The sequence below is a fragment of the Pristiophorus japonicus genome, chromosome 1 (genome assembly GCF_044704955.1).
Source record: "Pristiophorus japonicus isolate sPriJap1 chromosome 1, sPriJap1.hap1, whole genome shotgun sequence".
Taxonomy (NCBI): domain Eukaryota; kingdom Metazoa; phylum Chordata; class Chondrichthyes; family Pristiophoridae; genus Pristiophorus; species Pristiophorus japonicus.
In genome coordinates, this window is record NC_091977.1 from 371155154 (window position 1) to 371172361 (window position 17208).

At 43.5% G+C, this 17208-nt stretch overlaps 1 protein-coding gene across 1 annotated transcript in view; it reads right to left on the reverse strand.

Moving 5' to 3' along the window:
• The window catches only part of rbbp8 (retinoblastoma binding protein 8), a 290628-nt gene that overhangs the window by 252057 nt on the left and 21363 nt on the right, over window positions 1–17208 (reverse strand). Inside the window, exon 2 of the mRNA XM_070875006.1 lies at window positions 12946–13094. The gene's annotated coding sequence lies outside the window, so the exon portion shown is untranslated. The remainder of the gene's footprint in view (window positions 1–12945; window positions 13095–17208) is intronic.

Below are 17208 nucleotides of genomic sequence, written 5' to 3' on the forward strand. Positions count from 1 at the left end.
ATCAGTCATTGAAGGTTGGCATGCAGGTACAGCAGGCGGTTAAAAAAGCAAATGACATGTTGGCCTTCATAGCGAGGGGATTTGAGTACAGAGGCAGGGAGGTGTTAGTTACTACAGTTGTACAGGGCCTTGGTGAGGCCACACCTGGAGTATTGTGTACAGTTTTGGTCTCCTAACTTGAGGAAGGACGTTCTTGCTATTGAGGGAGTGCAGCGAAGGTTCACCAGACTGATTCCCGGGATGGCGGGACTGACATATCAAGAAAGACTGGATCAACTGGGCTTGTATTCACTGGAGTTCAGAAGAATGAGAGGGGATCTCATAGAAACGTTTAAAATTCTGTCGGGTTTAGACAGGTTAGATGCAGGAAGAATGTTCCCAATGTTGGGGAAGTCCAGAACCTGGGGTCACAGTCTAAGGATAAGGGGTAAGCCATTTAGGACCGAGATGAGGAGAAACTTCTTCACCCAAAGAGTGGTGAACCTGTGGAATTCTCTACCACAGAAAGTTGTTGAGGCCAATTCACTGAATATATTCAAAAAGGAGTTAGATGTAGTCCTTACTACTAGGGGGATCAAGGGGTATGGCGAGAAAGCAGGAATGGGGTACTGAAGTTGCTTGTTCAGCCATGAACTCATTGACTGGCGGTGCAGGCTAGAAGGGCCGAATGGCCTACTCCTTGCACCTATTTTCTATGTTTCTATACGTCATTTCAGCGGCAAAATGGGCGTTAAGCAGGCAAAAAAAGTGGAGGTTCTAGCCCCATAAGCTCAGAATAAGGGGCCGCCCATTTAAAACTGAGATAAGGAGGAATTTCTTGAGGATTGTAAATCTATGGAATTCTCTGCCACAGAGAGCTGTGAAGGCTGGGTCATTGAATATATTTAAGGCGGAAATAGACAAATTTTTGAGCGATAAGGGAATAAAGGGTTCTGGGGAGCGGGCAGAAAAGTGGAGTCCATGATCATATCAGCCATGATCTTATTAAATTGCGGAGCAGGCTTGGAGGGGTCAGGTGGCCTACACCTGCTCCTATTTCTTACGTTCTTAAAGGTCACTGTTGGCAGGCGGCATCCCCAGTGACGTCAAAAAAACGGGAACTAAAAAAATAGTCCGCAAGTAGTTTATGATAGCGCAAAAACTTTGACGAAACCTGCAGATTTTAGTCTGCTTCAAAAACAAAACAGCGTACGCCAAAAAAAACGGTGCAGAATTGTGGCGAATGTTCTGCCCCTAGTGTTGTGGGCCTTGCACAATATAGAATCATTTTTAACTAACAGGGATATTAATCAGTGATATTAACAGAAAAGGGTACACCAAATAGCAGCTCCCACAAAACATAACCCCCAAATCAAGAGATAGGGATTGGCATGAATGTTAGCCGTACAGAACCTGGACCTCTACTCTTATCCCTGCTAAATGCTGACAAATGAGATGATAGGAAGAAAATATTGCAAAAGGATTATTTTTTTTTTAAAAATAGTTACAATAAATTGAATCAACTACAAACATTAAATGCTAAATTTGTCAATGGAATAATGCTTTACAATTTAAAATGGGAAACCAATTACAATTTTTTTTTAAATATTCAGGAGTGGGCATTCCCAAACTTAGGGCCCAAGTTTCCACATGATTTGCACCTGATTTTTAGGAGCAACTGGTGGAGAACGGACTATCTTATAATTCGCAAATCTCCACATTTTTTTTTCTGCAGTTCTAGTCAGGTAGAACAGTTCTACTTTGGAACAGAATTTTTTTCTTCAAAAGGGGGCGTGTCCGGCCACTGACGCCTGATTTGAAAGTCTCCACAGTGAAAATGTACTCCAAACTAAAGTAGAATGGAGCAAGTGAAGATTTTTGTAGAACTGAAAAAACCTGTTCTACACATTAAAAAATCAGGCGCAGGTTACAAATCAAGCGTCCAGAACGAGGTGGGGGGGGGGGGGGGGGGAGAAGAGGGGGAAGGGAACTCATTAAATTCTACAATCAATCCTTATTTATACTTATACAAATAAATCCAACTTGAATAAACATTTATAAGCAAAGAAAAGATTAAATAAACCATCTTCCTACCTGTGTGAAAGTGCTTCAGCCAGGAAGAATGGTGCAGCAAGCCTCACAAAACGAGGGAGCCGACCGAACGCGGGCGCGGGGGAGGAGTGAGCCAACCGAACGCGGACGGGTGGGGGGGGGGGGGGGGAGGAGGTAGCCGACGAACGCGGGGGTGGGGGGAGGGAAGGGAAGGGAGCCAACGAACGCGGGAGGGAGGGAGCCGACCGAACACGGGGGGGGGGGGAAAATAGAGCCGTTCCAGACGGCTGGCGGGAAAGAGAGAAGGCTGCAGGAAGCCTCAGAAATTGAGGAGCCATTTCCCGACGGGCAAAAGGGGGAGGTCGTCGGGAAACGGCTGCTTCAACTTTGAGGCTTCCTGCACCCTTCTCACTGTTACAAGAAGCCTCTGTGCTGATGGCAATGTACTTTTTTTTTAAATGTTCAAAAACTAAACAGCTACAAAGAACTACAAAAATGGCCGAGTGCCAATGTTTTTTTCACACTGAGCATGCGCGAACACTCCAACGCACACGTGCAGCGTTGCCGGCAGGAAAAAAACTAATTTAAATAGTACCCGCCTCCTCCCATTTACAAAATTGGCGCGAGTGTAGACTCCGCCCCCCCTGGGCGCCGCGCCAAGCAGACAAGGAGCTGCAAAGCGCTCCAGAATCGCTCGTTTTTTTTCCGGCGCCGTTTTAGGCGCGAAAAACGGGCGCCCAGCTCGGAGGGACGCCCGTTTTTTATCATGTGGAAACTTGGGCCCTTAGTGTTGTCAAATACCTCTTGAGCTAATCAGTGGTATCATGATCACATTCAAGAATTTTAATTACCAACACTGAAAGAAACTCGTTCAAACTCAATTATTTTCCCGACAGGTTTGAGGAATACTTGGGAGTTAATAATATAGTAATCAATTAATAATCTTCTCAGTATCATTATAGTATTGATTCTAGAGTTAAGAGGAAACAGTTTTTGCCCATTAAAGCAAGTTAAAAAATGTTTGATTGCCTGACAGAGGCAAGATTTTCCTTTTTCTTTAAATAAGATCTAACCTCCACCAGAAAAGTGCAATAATGCTATAATTTCACTGGGAAAAACAGCTGCAGACACTCTCTTTCAAGACTAGCATGTCCAGACTACAGACCGCAAAGTCCAGGTGACTCAGTTTTTACATGTTAAGTTACTGGTTTGAGGGGTTTGATTCTGGGTTTCCATTCAATGGAAAGGGACAAGCCTCATCAAACCTCCAGGCCTGTAAAATGCAAATAGACTAGTTAGATATGGAATGCAAACATATAAAACGGAGCCACAAGAAATTGAAAGTGACAAATAGAAACTTCACACTAAGAACAGAATCACCCAGCCACAGCAAGAGGGCAGTCAGAAGAGGTGAAAATCATAAACTGCCTTGAAATAGAGGATGAGCATTAAATAGTAAATATTCTCAATGACGAACTTCCTCCAAGTAATCACTGGGAACGACAAGAGCAACATCCCATCTCGAAACAAAGATATTCCAAAAATAATTACTTTACTATAAATGTGTTTTAGTCCTAGAAAGGCTAAATGGACTTAAAACAAATAAATCCCAAAGTGCTGAGAGACTAGGGAGGCGATCTGTGAAGCACTGAATTCTTAAAAGCCAGTCTATGGACACAGGGGATGTTTTAGTAGACTAGAAACAGGCAAATGTAGTGCTCATAATTCAAAAAACAGGGGCAAAATAGACACAAGCAACTACAGATCCAATAGTCTTACTTTCATTCCATGTAAAATAACAAAAATCAATTAGGATAAACGTCAGGATCATCTGTGCAAGAATAAATAGTTCAACAGCCTACATGGATTCAGAAGGTGAAAATTCAAAAACTGAATGCAGGGTAGTTAAATTTGATGATACCAAACTAGGAGAGGCAGCTCAGGTATGTAAGTGCTGCCATCTGTTCTCAATGACAGTAACTAGTGACTTGACTTCGTCATGCAAAAAATTCTTAGTTCTTGGTGTACGTTGCTGCATTATTGCTGCAGCTGCTCTGAGACACTAGCAGCACTTTTGCAATGCTCAGACACTTTTCAACTGCACTTAGTCAAACTGAGATTTTTCAAAACACACAGTCCTCTGAGACACTTTTGCAATGATCCCAAACACAGTCCTTAATTTGCATACAAACAGCACCTCTGTCACTTTTCCAGGCATGCAGCAGTTAATTTCAGGAAATAACAGGCAGGACACTGCTGCTTGTATTCAGCAGTTAATTCGACTCAGAGCTCTCCTCCTGGCACGAAATCAAAAGCAACTGTGATGAACTTTAAAAATGGGCGAATGCCAAGTTTCGGCGTTATGAGTATGCGCGCACATTGGACCACACACCACTGCGTGTGCGCGCAGCTGCCGGCACTGGTTTCTGCACTGGGCTGTTGCTCCGCCCCCCACAGCACTATGTAAGCCACGTTGGGACACCGAAGACTCGGCAGAGTGGGCAGGCTGGGGCCACTTTTTTTCGGCGCCGTTTCCAGTGGGCAAAGTCGCTGCATTTAGGGTAAATGCGCCGAAAAAGGGGGTTGGGGAAAATTGGGCCCCATGTGAGGGGACACAAGGAGAGATGGAAGTTTATGCAAATAAATGTAAAGTACCATAGAATGCTGCTTAATTAGCCAAGGATGAAGTTGAGAGACGCATAGGAGTCTTAGTAGACTCATTGCTAAACATGTCCAATCATTGCAGGGCGATCAACAGAATCTATGTTGAACTACATAGCCAAAACAGTAGAATACTATTCAGAGGAGGCAACGATACAACTGTATAATGCTGTGATCAGACTACACCCTGAATACTGCATCCAGTTCTGGTTGCGAAGAAACAAAAGGCATATATTCAAATGCTGGAGGCAGAGCAGAGAATCGTCATGAGGCTGATTCAAGGGCCTGAGCTATGAGGAAACACTGGATAGATTTGGGATTTCCAGGCTGGAAGGGAAGTATCTGAAAGGTGACTTTGTACAGGTATAAGATTTTTTTTTAAGGGTCCAGAAAAAGTTAATCCAGAATACTACTTTAAATTAAAGCATGAAGTGGAACGAGAGGGACCACTAGTTCAATTTAATAAAAGGTCATTTTAGGAACTATATCAAGAAATTCTTCATCACAGGGAATCTTCAATGTGGAATACATTTCTAAAGAGTAGTGAATGCAAAAACTCTGGAATCATTTAAGACTGTTGTCCAATACATTAGCCACAATGGGCTTATTAGGAATCCAAATATACCGAATTGCATTTTTGATAGTTAATTAAAAAATGAGTAATAGAAACCATTGTTGGGCATGTGATCACAGTATTCAAAGTGATACGGCGTATGCATGTGTACTTTACCCTTTCTGTACATTTGTTGGTAAATCATCATCGGCAGTCCCTCGCAATCGAGGAAGACTTGCTTCCACTCTTAAAATGAGTCCTTACGTGGCTGAACAGTCCAATACGAGAACTACAGTCAGACACAGGTGGGACAGATAGACGTTAGGGTAAGGGAGTGCCGCACGCTCTTTCCACTGCCTGCACTTGATTTCTGCATGCTCAAGGCGATGAGACTCGAGGTGCTCAGCGCCTTCCGGTATGCACTTCCCCCACTTAGGGCGGTCTTTGGCCAGGGACTCCCAGGTGTCAGTGGGGATGTTGCACTTTATCAGGGAGGCTTTGAGGGTGTCCTTGTAACGTTTCCTCTGTCCACCTTTGGCTCGTTTGCCGTGAAGAAATTCTGAGTAGAGAGCTTGCTTTGGGAGTCTCGTGTCTGGCATGCGGACAATGTGGCCTGCCCAGCGGAGTTGATCAAGTGTGGTCAGTACTTTAATGCTGGGGGTGTTGGCCTGGTCGAGGACGCTAATGTTGGTGCGTCTGTCCTCCCAGGAGATTTATAGGATCTTGCAGAGACATCGTTGGTAACATCCGTAAGGCAAAGGTCCTCCACCAGCCTGCCCTCGCCGAACAGCACTGCCTCCCCCCCACCCCCCAGTCATCAAGATCCATGGCGCAGCTCTGAACAACGTGGAACATTTTGCATAGCTAGGGAACCTCTTATCAACAAGAGCAGAAATTGACGACGAGATTCAACACCGCCTTCAGTGTGCTAGTGCAGCCTTCGGCCACCTGAGGAAAAGTGTGTTCAAAGATCAGGCCCTCAAATCTGCCACCAAGTTCATGGTCTACAGGGCTGTAGTAATACCCGCCCTCTTGTATGGCTCAGAGGCATGGACCATGTAGACATCTTAAAGTTGCTGGAGAAATACCACCGACGATTTGTTGGTAAAATGGCAAGATTGAAAGCAGAATGTGAGAGTGTTTGCTAATCACTGTGTGCTTTACTTTCTTGGTTACTGCTTATTAGTTATGTCAAAATGGTGTGCAACATAGGTGAAAACACCAGACATCAATACCATGAAGAGCACCAGCAACAACATATGGAGAAAGGAGCTGCCATCGTGGTCAACACAACCAATCGGAATAACTATCCTCAGCCAGAAGAAGAAAGCAAGCCCAACCAAAAACAAGCAGCTCCAATAGGGCACATCATGACAAAGGCAAGCTGCATCCAACCGTATTATGGACAGAGAACAAGGGCAGGTCTGGCGCGTTTTGTTGTGCGAGTCAACATTCTCAGCAATCACTCTGAAGATAAAGTACAGCTTATGACTGCTGGACAAAAACCTAGAAACTGCACAAGATATGCTGTATCTGAATTCTAAAATTGGTGGAAGAGAAAGACTGCAGTTCCACATTGAATGGTGCTAGATGGTTGTTAAGTACATATACACGTGAAGTACATTTACCTGTATTGCGTATACTGGATTTTCTACTAAAATTAGTGCAGTGTTGCTGTAACCATGCCTGTGGCTAGTCAGCGAGGTCTATTGGACAACGATTATTTAACAATTAGATGCTACAATAGGGATGATAGGACTTCTCTGGATGGACGAATTAAGATGTGCGAAATGGCTTTCCTTGCCTGTAATTATCTTGTGATGTTGTGTAAAGAGAGGGAACAGATAGCCAGCCAGCCAAACAACACTGAGGCCCGCATCCAAGTCTGGGGCCAGTGGAAGTAGCCAATCTGAATTGAAAAATGGAGTAGCAAGCTGGTCAGCAGGCAAGTACCCTGACCTGTATACGACTACTTTCTAGCGCAAGTCGTTCCAAATGTGCGATGACTTAGAGGTGGGCGACTGGGTAACGTCATCAAGGCCCAGGTCGCCGTTTAGAGTGTGGGCAGGAACATCGGCAGAGCCCAGGCACAGCAGAGGAGTGGAAAGGTCGGGGCGAAGGAGCAGCGAGAGATCATGGCAGAGGTGCGGTGAACGATGAGGCGGAGGAGCGGTGAGAGATCGTGGCTGAGATGCGACAAGATATCGCGGCGGAGGTGCGGTGAATATTTGGTGCGGAGGTGCGATGAGATTGTGGTGGAAGTGCGGCAAATGTTTTGTGGCGGAGGAGTGGCGAGAGATCGTGGCGGAGGAGTGGTGAGACAGCGGCGAGAGATCGTGGCAGAGGCACGGTGAGAGATCTTGGCAGAGGTGTGGCAAAAGAGGGTGCGGGGCCCAGAAGAGCAGGGGGCCATGGGGCAGCTAGGGCCAGCCCACGCTGCGATATGTGTGCGCACTAGGTCCATGCAGCAAAGCGGGTCTCCAGTTGTCCTGGTTTACCCTTGCCACTGGATACTAAGTGAGTGGGCAAAAATTTGGCAGATGGAGTATAATGTGGGATAATGTGAGGTTATCCACATTGGCAGAAAAAAATAGAAAAGCAAACTATAATTTAAATGGAGAAAAATTGCAAAGTGCTGCAGTACAGAGGGACCTGGGGGTCCTTGTGCGTGAAATACAAAGTTACTATGCAGGTACAGCAAGTAATCAGGAAGACAAATGGAATGTTGGCTTTTATTGCAAGGGGGATGGAGTATAAAAGCAGAGATGTCCTGCTACAACTGTACAGGGTATTGGTGAGGCCACACTTGGAGTACTGTGTACAGTTTTGGTCTCCGTATTTAAGGCAGGATATACTTGCATTGGAGGCTGTTCAGAGAAGATTCACTAGGTTGATTCCGGAGATGAGGGGGTTGACTTATGAAGATAGGTTGAGTAGATTGGGCCTATACTCATGAGAGGTGATCTTATCGAAACATAAGATAATGAGGGGGTGCGACAAGGTGGTGCAGAGAGGGATATTTCCACTCAAAGGGGAAGCTAAAACTAGGGGGAATAGTCTCAGAATAAGGGGCTGCCCATTTAAAACTGAGATGAGGAGGAATTTCTTATCAGAGGGTTGTAAATTTGTGGAATTCTCTGCCCAGAGAGTTGTGGAGGCTGGGTCATTGAATATATTTAAGGCGGAGATAGGCAGGTTTTTGAGCAATAAGGGAATAAAGGATTATGGAAGCGGGCAGAGAAGTGGAGCTGAGTCCTTGATCAGATCAACCATGATCTTACTAAATGGCGGAGCAGGCTCGAGGGGCCAAATGGCTTACTCCTGCTCCTATTTCTTATGTTCTTATGTGATAATGACCAGCTAATCTGTTTTTTTTAGTGATGTTGATTGAGGAATAAGTATTGGCTAGGACACCGGGGATAACTCCCCTGCTTTTCTTCTAAATAGTCCCATAGGACCTTTTACATCCACCCAAGCAGACAGGGCCTCGGTTTAATGTCTTAACTGAGCCATGCTGGCACAAGTAAAAGGGTAAGGAAGCCTAGCTACAATTATACAGTGCTTAGGTAAGACCACACTTGGAGTACTGTGCACAGTTTTGGTCTCCTTATCCGAGGAAGGATATACTTGCCTTAGAGGTGATGCAATGAAGGTTCACTAGATTGATCCCTGGGATGAGGGTGTAGAATTTACCAATATTTCGCAAAGATTCCTGGTACCTTTCCCCTGCAGAGAAGAATAATCCCTTTCTGCACTTTTAAAATGGAAGGAAAAACTTTGGGACACAAATGAGTTTAATGGGGCAGACGAGGCCTGTAGGGGATAAAAGGGGATGCATTCATGGAGACACCCCCCCCCCCCCCAGTGTTTGGACTCATAGGAAAGGGAATTTAATTTGTAACTATGTACCAGAAAGTTTGACCGAAACCAACTCAGCAAAAAAACGAAGAATCAACACTTATTTCCACTCTACAATCTACTTCTGAACGACCAACGAGTGAGAAATTACCAAAAAGGACTAACTAAAACTATTCCTAACCAAAGAAAGCGGGTACTTACCCCATACATCCAAGACGCAACTTACTGCATCAACGGACTCACCCCAACTGAAGACTACGCAGTCCGAAGTTCTCTCCTCTGTCCGGGGTACGGCTCACCTAGAAGGCCAAGTGCAGCAAACCCCGAAACCGCGATTCACCGGCAACTGTCAAAAGGGATTGGTGAGCATAGCCCCTGAACCCCCAGAGTTATAACTTAGTTAGTTAGGGGAATTGGGAGGGGGAGGCTGGGATAACTTGTGTAAGTGTATCTGCATTCTCCTCTTTACCCCATTTAGAGTTTAAGCTGTATTCTTTTCCCCACAAGTTGTTTGTTGACAATTTATTCAATGTGTTGTACCCCTCAGTGTGTATTGGTATTACTATTCTGTGTGTGTTATTAAAGGTGTGCCTTTTACTTCCTTTTTAAACTCAATAAAGCCATACCTGCTTCCTACCTTGAAACCGATTGTCTGTCCGAGTCTGTCACAGTCCCTTCATAATTCCAGAATCTAGAACCAAGGGTGTGGGAGTGATCCGAAACCGCTCATATAAGGTCAGAAGGGAAAGCTGACTGCGCAACCCCCCCCACCCCCCGCCCCGAAAACCACCCCTTACAAGGGTTGTCCTATGTGGAGAGACTGAGTAGATTGGGTCTATACTCTCTGTAGTTTAGAAGAATGAGAAGTGATTTCATTAAAAATATAAAATTCTGAGGGGGATTGACCGGGTAATCCAGCTGGAGAATCTGGAACTAGTCTCAGGATAAAGGGTCGGCCATTTAAGAATATGATGAGGAGGAACTTCTTCACTCGGAGGGTTGTGGCTCTTTGGAATTCTCTGCCCCAGAGGGCTGTGGATGCTGAATGGTTGAGTTAGATAGATTTTCACAGCTGAGTTAGATAGATTTTTGGACTCTAAGGAAATCAAGGGATATGGAGATCGGAAAGGAAAGTGGAGTTGAGGTGGAAGATCAGCCATGATCTTATTGAATGGAGGAGCAGGCTCGAGGTACCATGTGGTCTACTCCTGCTCAGTGGTTTTGAAAAATGTAAAAGCAATGGCACTATGGGACCAACTGTAAAATATCTGCCAGCTTATTGGCTACTGCTAGACTAATCTTAGCTTCTCCAGCGTCGATGTAGAAGGATCTAATGGCTACAATATAAGATGGCAATGCAGTAAAAAGAATATGGAATATTCCATAGCAGATTTAATGAACATCAGAGTTATTGGACTCCCATCATCAACGTTTCAAAATGATACAACTTATATATCCACCAAAAGTGAGAAATCTGTGACTATTTTGATGAAACTCTAATATCATGTGTATGTTTATGGACTTGTATCTATTTAATCCATCATTCTTAAAGAGCTCCCATTTATTTGCTCCCTTAACCTTTATCATGCACCAATAATTGTACACGAGTTTCCTTAAAACCCTCAGCATTTCGTTTTTGATTTATTCATAGCTAAAAATTAAAGACGCACACGCTTGTACACACACAATATTTGGATGCCAATTACACTAAAAGTCTGAGCACCACAGCCATATTAAATGTTAAGAAGTTCTATTTTTAAAAAGTTAAAAATATATTTAAAAAATAAATATAAATATAATAAGTAGTCAGGGATTGTAGCAGATCAGTGTTGGGAATTCCAATGTTGTCACTGAGTGATGCTTGCTGAGTGGAAGTTGCATCAGTCTGGCCTATGAATCCAGGTTTTGATCAGTGGGGTGTAGGACACATATGCAAATCTAGTTAATGCTACTTCTGTGAATCCATGCTCACGTTTGAAAGAACAGATGGTCTTTGTGTAATGGCTTGGGTTACAAAAGGTAGACACAGGTAATGCTATTGTCATGATAAAAAAAGAGTTCGTTTAAAATAGTCAAACAATAGCACTGAATATAAATATGTTTATTTTTTTTTAAACATCGTCATCATCATGGCAGTCCCTCGAAACTAAACAAAGCCAGGACTGAACATTATTTGTCAAAAAAGGTAATCCGACTTAACTTCTTAAAGAATTCAATTAACTATCTTTCTGACCAAGGTTTGCAATTTGCAAAGTCAGAAAGCCAAGTCTCCCAAAGGAGCATTTTAGTGCCAATGTCAAGATGGCTAATCGCATCTTATATTTAAGCAGCCTATTCTAAATGTTCAGCATGTAATAAATTTTTTATATGTACAGTGGAATCTGTAAACAGTACAAGTCAGTTTTAAGTTAATACCCATTAACAGTAACAAAGCTTAGCTATCAACATTTCTTCGATAGGAATTATCAGCAGGATCTAAGTAGACAATATAAAGTGGTAGAAAGCAAACTGGACAGCTTCAATCGTAGTTGTAAGAAATTCTGGTCAAAGGCCATGTGCCTTCCTTTCGGGAAAGAAAAATTGGTGGGGGTCATCCCATATTTTTGCACAGCTACTAACAGCTTGTTTTAGAACTGCATTCGCCTGGCTCTTGATAGTATGGTAGATAGAAAAATTTGACAGCGGCACATCAAGTCCAAAATATATCTTGCGTAAGTAATATCCAACGCATACTATTTGTTCTAATATTTAGCTGCATGAAAGCTTTGGGGATTGTAAGAGAATCCCCACAGGAAATCCTAGACAGAAATATTAAAGTAAGATTGAACTAAAATATTTACATTTGAAAACATTAAAAATCGTTAAATGTGTGAAACCTGACCCCAACCCATCACGGACGCGCCTACTTCTGGTTTAACCACGGCTGGTTTGGGGTCATTCGAGTAACCCGGTCTGGAGAGGTGGGTTGGTGATTTTAATATTTAAATGAGGCTCAGTTTCTCAGATTTTGGGAGCCATTTGAATTTAACGCCTGTGGGCCAGGTTTCCCAGGGCTGAGGAAACCAGCTAAAAGGAGGAGTGCTCCCTTCCAAACCCCTGATCCCTCCCACCCTCCTCACTGCCCTCCAAACCTGCAATCTCTCTCCTTACTGATGCGCTCCAGACCCCCCTCCAAACCTGCAATCTCTCTCTTCACTGACGCGCTCCGAGCCCCCCTCCAAACCCCCGATCTTTCCCTCCTCACTGACATGCTCCGAGCCCCCCTCCAAACCCCCGATTCTCCCTCTTCACTGCTCTCCAATCTCTCTCCCTCACAGCCCTCAAAGCCCACAATATCTCCTCCCTCCTCACTGCATACCACTGGTTTTCCACCCTAGCCAGTCTCTGAATCGGAGAGCCAGAGCGAGCATCAGAGGCTGAGACCGAGCATGAGGGAGAGAGAGAGAGAGAGAGAGAGAGAGAAAGAGAGGGGACAAGGAGGGAGGGCGGGAGAGAGATCACGCATGCACACACAAAGTGACAGAAACAGATTGTGGTGACAGATTGAGAAATGCACAAAGATCAGACAAGGAGAGGACTCACCATTAACAATGCCATGGGACATCTGCTAGTTTAATAATTTTTCTATGCTACAAACTTGCAGGAATCAGTAAAGTTTTTTTTAAACTTGCACTATCTTTTTCATTTCCAAGCACCCAGCAAATTCAAAATAAATCAGTTGGAAACGTGGTTCAGAAAGGGTTAAAATACTTTATATTCAACATTAAAATTGTCTTCAGTGTGAAAGTTCCATGCAAAACCCGAGCAAATTAATCAGCTTCTAATTTAGTGCAAAAACTCACCTCTTCTGCAGATAGCTGGACTGCATCCATGTTGAATCAAGGCAGCAGACTGCAAGTAATCTTTGCCCCACTGACAAATCACTTTTGATACAGTCTCCAATGTTCCTGGGTGTCAAGATATTTGTGCAAGGTCAAAATAATGGAGTGCTCTACAAAGAAAAGTTAAAATCACATTAGATTATGAAGAGAAAGAAAACCAATGCTGACTTCATACTTTGCAGGTAGAAGCCTGGTCAGAAGCAATCATGCAATTTAAAACTGGACAAAGCTAAATATATTTGATTATGGCACACCAAAAATAAGGGAATGCAGACTTAAGAGAAGTTTCAATTGGATCTTAGAATTAAAGAACACCCACTATAAAATATTTTTTCACAGGACATTTTTGAGGACGTAATTTCTGACTTAAAATAAATGCTTTTTCCAAACTTGCTTTCTAAAGATGTAAAAGAAATGGTGTTTCCTTCATAATTAATGTATTGAGATAGATTTCTCCACAACACAGGAACACGTGATTGATTCCAAGCAGTTGGATGAAGATTTTGTTGAGTATAAAATATTTAAATGTACAATTTAAACTTGCTTTCTTAATAAATATATAGCAGAAGTCTCACTGCCCACAGAGAGCTTAAATCAATGTTTCTATTAATTTGCATACATCTCAAGCTATGGATACTAATAGGTCTCAATGCTCCGATTTAGGATTATGGCCCCAAAAATAACAACAGGAAAAACCAGTAGGAACACAAAAGAATGGAATTATCTGAACTTCATGGCCAGATTAGCAGGGCTGCTTGAGTCCCACCTCTGATCCATAGCACTATCTTCTACTCACATCATTAAGAAAGGGTTTGATGATTTTGAAATGTCATAACTTCCATTCCACTATTCCATCCTCATTACTAGTAATGAGAACAAGAGATTTCCAAAATAGCATTTAAATTATATTAGAACACAACTGTATATATGAAGCACTCTGCCCTCTCTGCCCCCCACCACACACACACACACACAAACGATTTACATTTGTAACATTTAAGCTAGATCACCTTTTGATACTGTCTAATCTAGTTGATTTTTTTGAGAAGGTCACTAATAAGGTAAAAAAAAGGGATTGTCTATGGGGGTTATCTATATGGACTTCCAGAAGTCAGTCAATAAGGTTGTCACACAAGATATTGTTAGCAAAAACAAGAGTACACGGGATTGGCCTTTTGACTTGGGTTGAAAATTGGTTGGGAGGTAGGAGAGAGAGAGATAGAGGAAGGGATAAAGGACAGGTACTCTGATTGGCAGGATGTGACAAGTGGTGTTCCCCAGGGATATATTCTGGGGCCTCAACTTTTCACCATATTTATTAAATACTTGGATGAAGGAAGAGAGAGTTATATATCCAAGTTTGCAAAAACACTAAGTTAGGAGGCATGGTAAGTAATGCAAAGTGACACTGACAGATTCAGTGATTGGGCAAACCTATGGCAAATGGAGTACAAAGTGAGGTTATCCACTTTGAACACAAAATAAATTGGAGTACTTTTTAAATCGTGAGAAACTATTGACCGTAGAGAAGCAAAGAGATTTGAGAGTCCAAGTACAGAAAATCATTAAAAGGCAGTAAACAGATACAAAAAGTAATCAAAAAAACTAATGGAATGTTGGCCTTTATTTCAAGCGGGCGGGAATTCAAAGGGGAGGAAGTTATGCTTCAGTTGTATGGAGCTTTGGTCAGACCCCATCTGGAATATACATTCAGTTTTAGGCACTGCCCCTCAGGAAGGATATACTGACATTGGAGGCAGCGCAACACAAATTCACCAGAATGATACCAAGGCTTAAAAGGTTTCAATTACGGGGACAGGTTGCATAAACTCAGCTTATATTCCCTTGTGTATAGAAGATAGAGGGGCGATCTGATCAAAGTGTTTAAAATGTTAAAAGGGATGTTATTCGTTAGATATAGAGAAATTATTTCCCTCTGATGAGGGAATCAAAAACAAGGGACATAACCTTAAGATTGGAGCTAGGCAATTCAAGAGTGAAATTAGGAAGCACTTCTTCCACACAAAGGGTGATAGAAATTTATAACTCTCTCTTCCCTCCTCTCCTCTGCTCTCCTCTACCACCTCCTGCCACTCCCCCCCACCAAAAAAAGAGGTTGTTGATACTAGAACAATTGGAGCTTTCAAAACTGAGATGGATACATTTTTGCTTGGTATCGGTATTAACGGATATGGAGCAAAGGCAGGTAATATGGAGCTGAGCTGCAGGTCAGCCATGATCTAATTGAATGGCGGAGAAGGCCCGAGGAGCTAAATAGCCTACTCCTATTCCTATGTTCCCACCTGAAGGAAGACCTTTACCATCATACCAACTTCCAGATTTCAACCACTTCCTTGCTCAAGACAGACCACAGGCTCAAAACTCTTATGGAATTTGTGTCCATTAATTCCTAAGTATTGGGAGTGTATAAGGGTATCTAAGGGTTAAGGCATGGCAGGAGAGATCGGTCACGTGATATGCTCCTCCTGTGCCATGTGGGAACTCAGGGACGCTTCCGGTGTCCCTTACGACTACATGTGTAAGAAGTGTATCCGCCTCCATCTCCTGATGGACCGCGTTGCGGAATTGGAGCTGAGGGTGGATTCACTCTGGAGCATCCACGATGCTGAGAATGACATAAGTGGCACGTGTAGTGAGTTGGTCTTACCGCATGAGAAGGATCCACAGCCAGCTAGGGAATGGAAGACCAGCAGGAAGAGTAGTACAAAGAAGGTAGTGCAGGGGTCCCCTGTGGTCATCCCCCTGCAAAACAGATACACTGTTTTGAGTGCTGTTGAGGGAGATGACTCATTAGGGGAGAGCAACAGCAGGCAAGTTCATGGCACCGTGGCTGGCTCTGTTGTACAGGAGGGCATAAAAAAGAGTGGGAGAGCGATAGTGATAGGGGATTCAATCATAAGGGGAATAGATAGGCGTTTCTGCGGCCGCAATCGAGAGTCCAGGATGGTATGTTGCCTCCCTGGTGCAAGGGTCAAGGATGTCTCCGAGCGAGTGCAGGACATTCTGAAAAGGGAGGGAGAACAGCCAGTTGTCATGGTGCACATTGGTACCAACGACATAGGTAAAAAAAGAGATAAGGTCCTACGAGACGAATTTAAGGAGCTAGGAGTTAAATTAAAAAGTAGGACCTCAAAAGTAGTAATCTCGGGATTGCTACCAGTGTCACGTGCTAGTCAGAGTAGGAATTGCAGGATAGCACAGATGAATACGTGGCTTGAGCAGTGGTGCAGCAGAGAGGGATTCAAATTCGTGGGGCATTGGAACAGGTTCTGGGGGAGGTGGGACCAGTACAAACCGGACGGTCTGCACTTGGGCAGGAATGGAACCAATGTCCTAGGGGGAGTGTTTGCTCGTGCTGTTGGTGAGGAGTTAAACTAATATGGCAGGGGGATGGGAACCAATACAGGGAGACAGAGGGAAACAAAAAGGAGACAAAAACAAAAGACAGAAAAGAGATGAGTAAAAGTGGGGGGCAGAGAAACCAAAGGCAAGAAACAAAAAGGACCACTGAATATAAAAGGGCTGCAGGAGGGGTAAAAACTAAAAATCATGGTTTAAAAACTAGGATGAAAACACTCTACCAAAATGCACGCAGCATTAGAAATAAAGTAAATGAGTTGACGGCACAAATCATTACAAATGGGTATGATTTGGTGGCCATTACAGAGACATGGTTGCAAGGTGGCCAGGACTGGGAATTAAACGTACAGGGGTATCTGACAATTCGGAAAGATAGGCAGGAAGGGAAGGGAGGTGGGGTAGCTCTGTTAATAAGGGATGATATCAGGGCAGTTGTGAGGGATGATATTGGCTCCAATGAACAAAATGTTGAATCATTGTGGGTGGAGATTAGAGATAGTAAGGAGAATGATTTCACTGGTCGGCGTAGTTTATAGGCCCCCAAATAATAACTTCATGGTGGGGCGGGCAATAATCAAGGGAATAATGGAGGCATGTGAAAAAGGAACGGCAGTAGTTATGGGGGATTTTAACCTACATATCGATTGGTCAAATCAAATCGCAGGGGGTAGCCTGGAGGAGGAATTCATAGAATGCATACGGGATTGTTTCTTAGAACAGTATGTAACAAAGCCGACAAGGGAGCACGCCATTTTGGATCTGGTCCTGTGTAACGAGACAGGAAAAATAAACGATCTCCTCGTAAAAGGAATGAGTGATCACAATATGGTTGAATTTGTAATA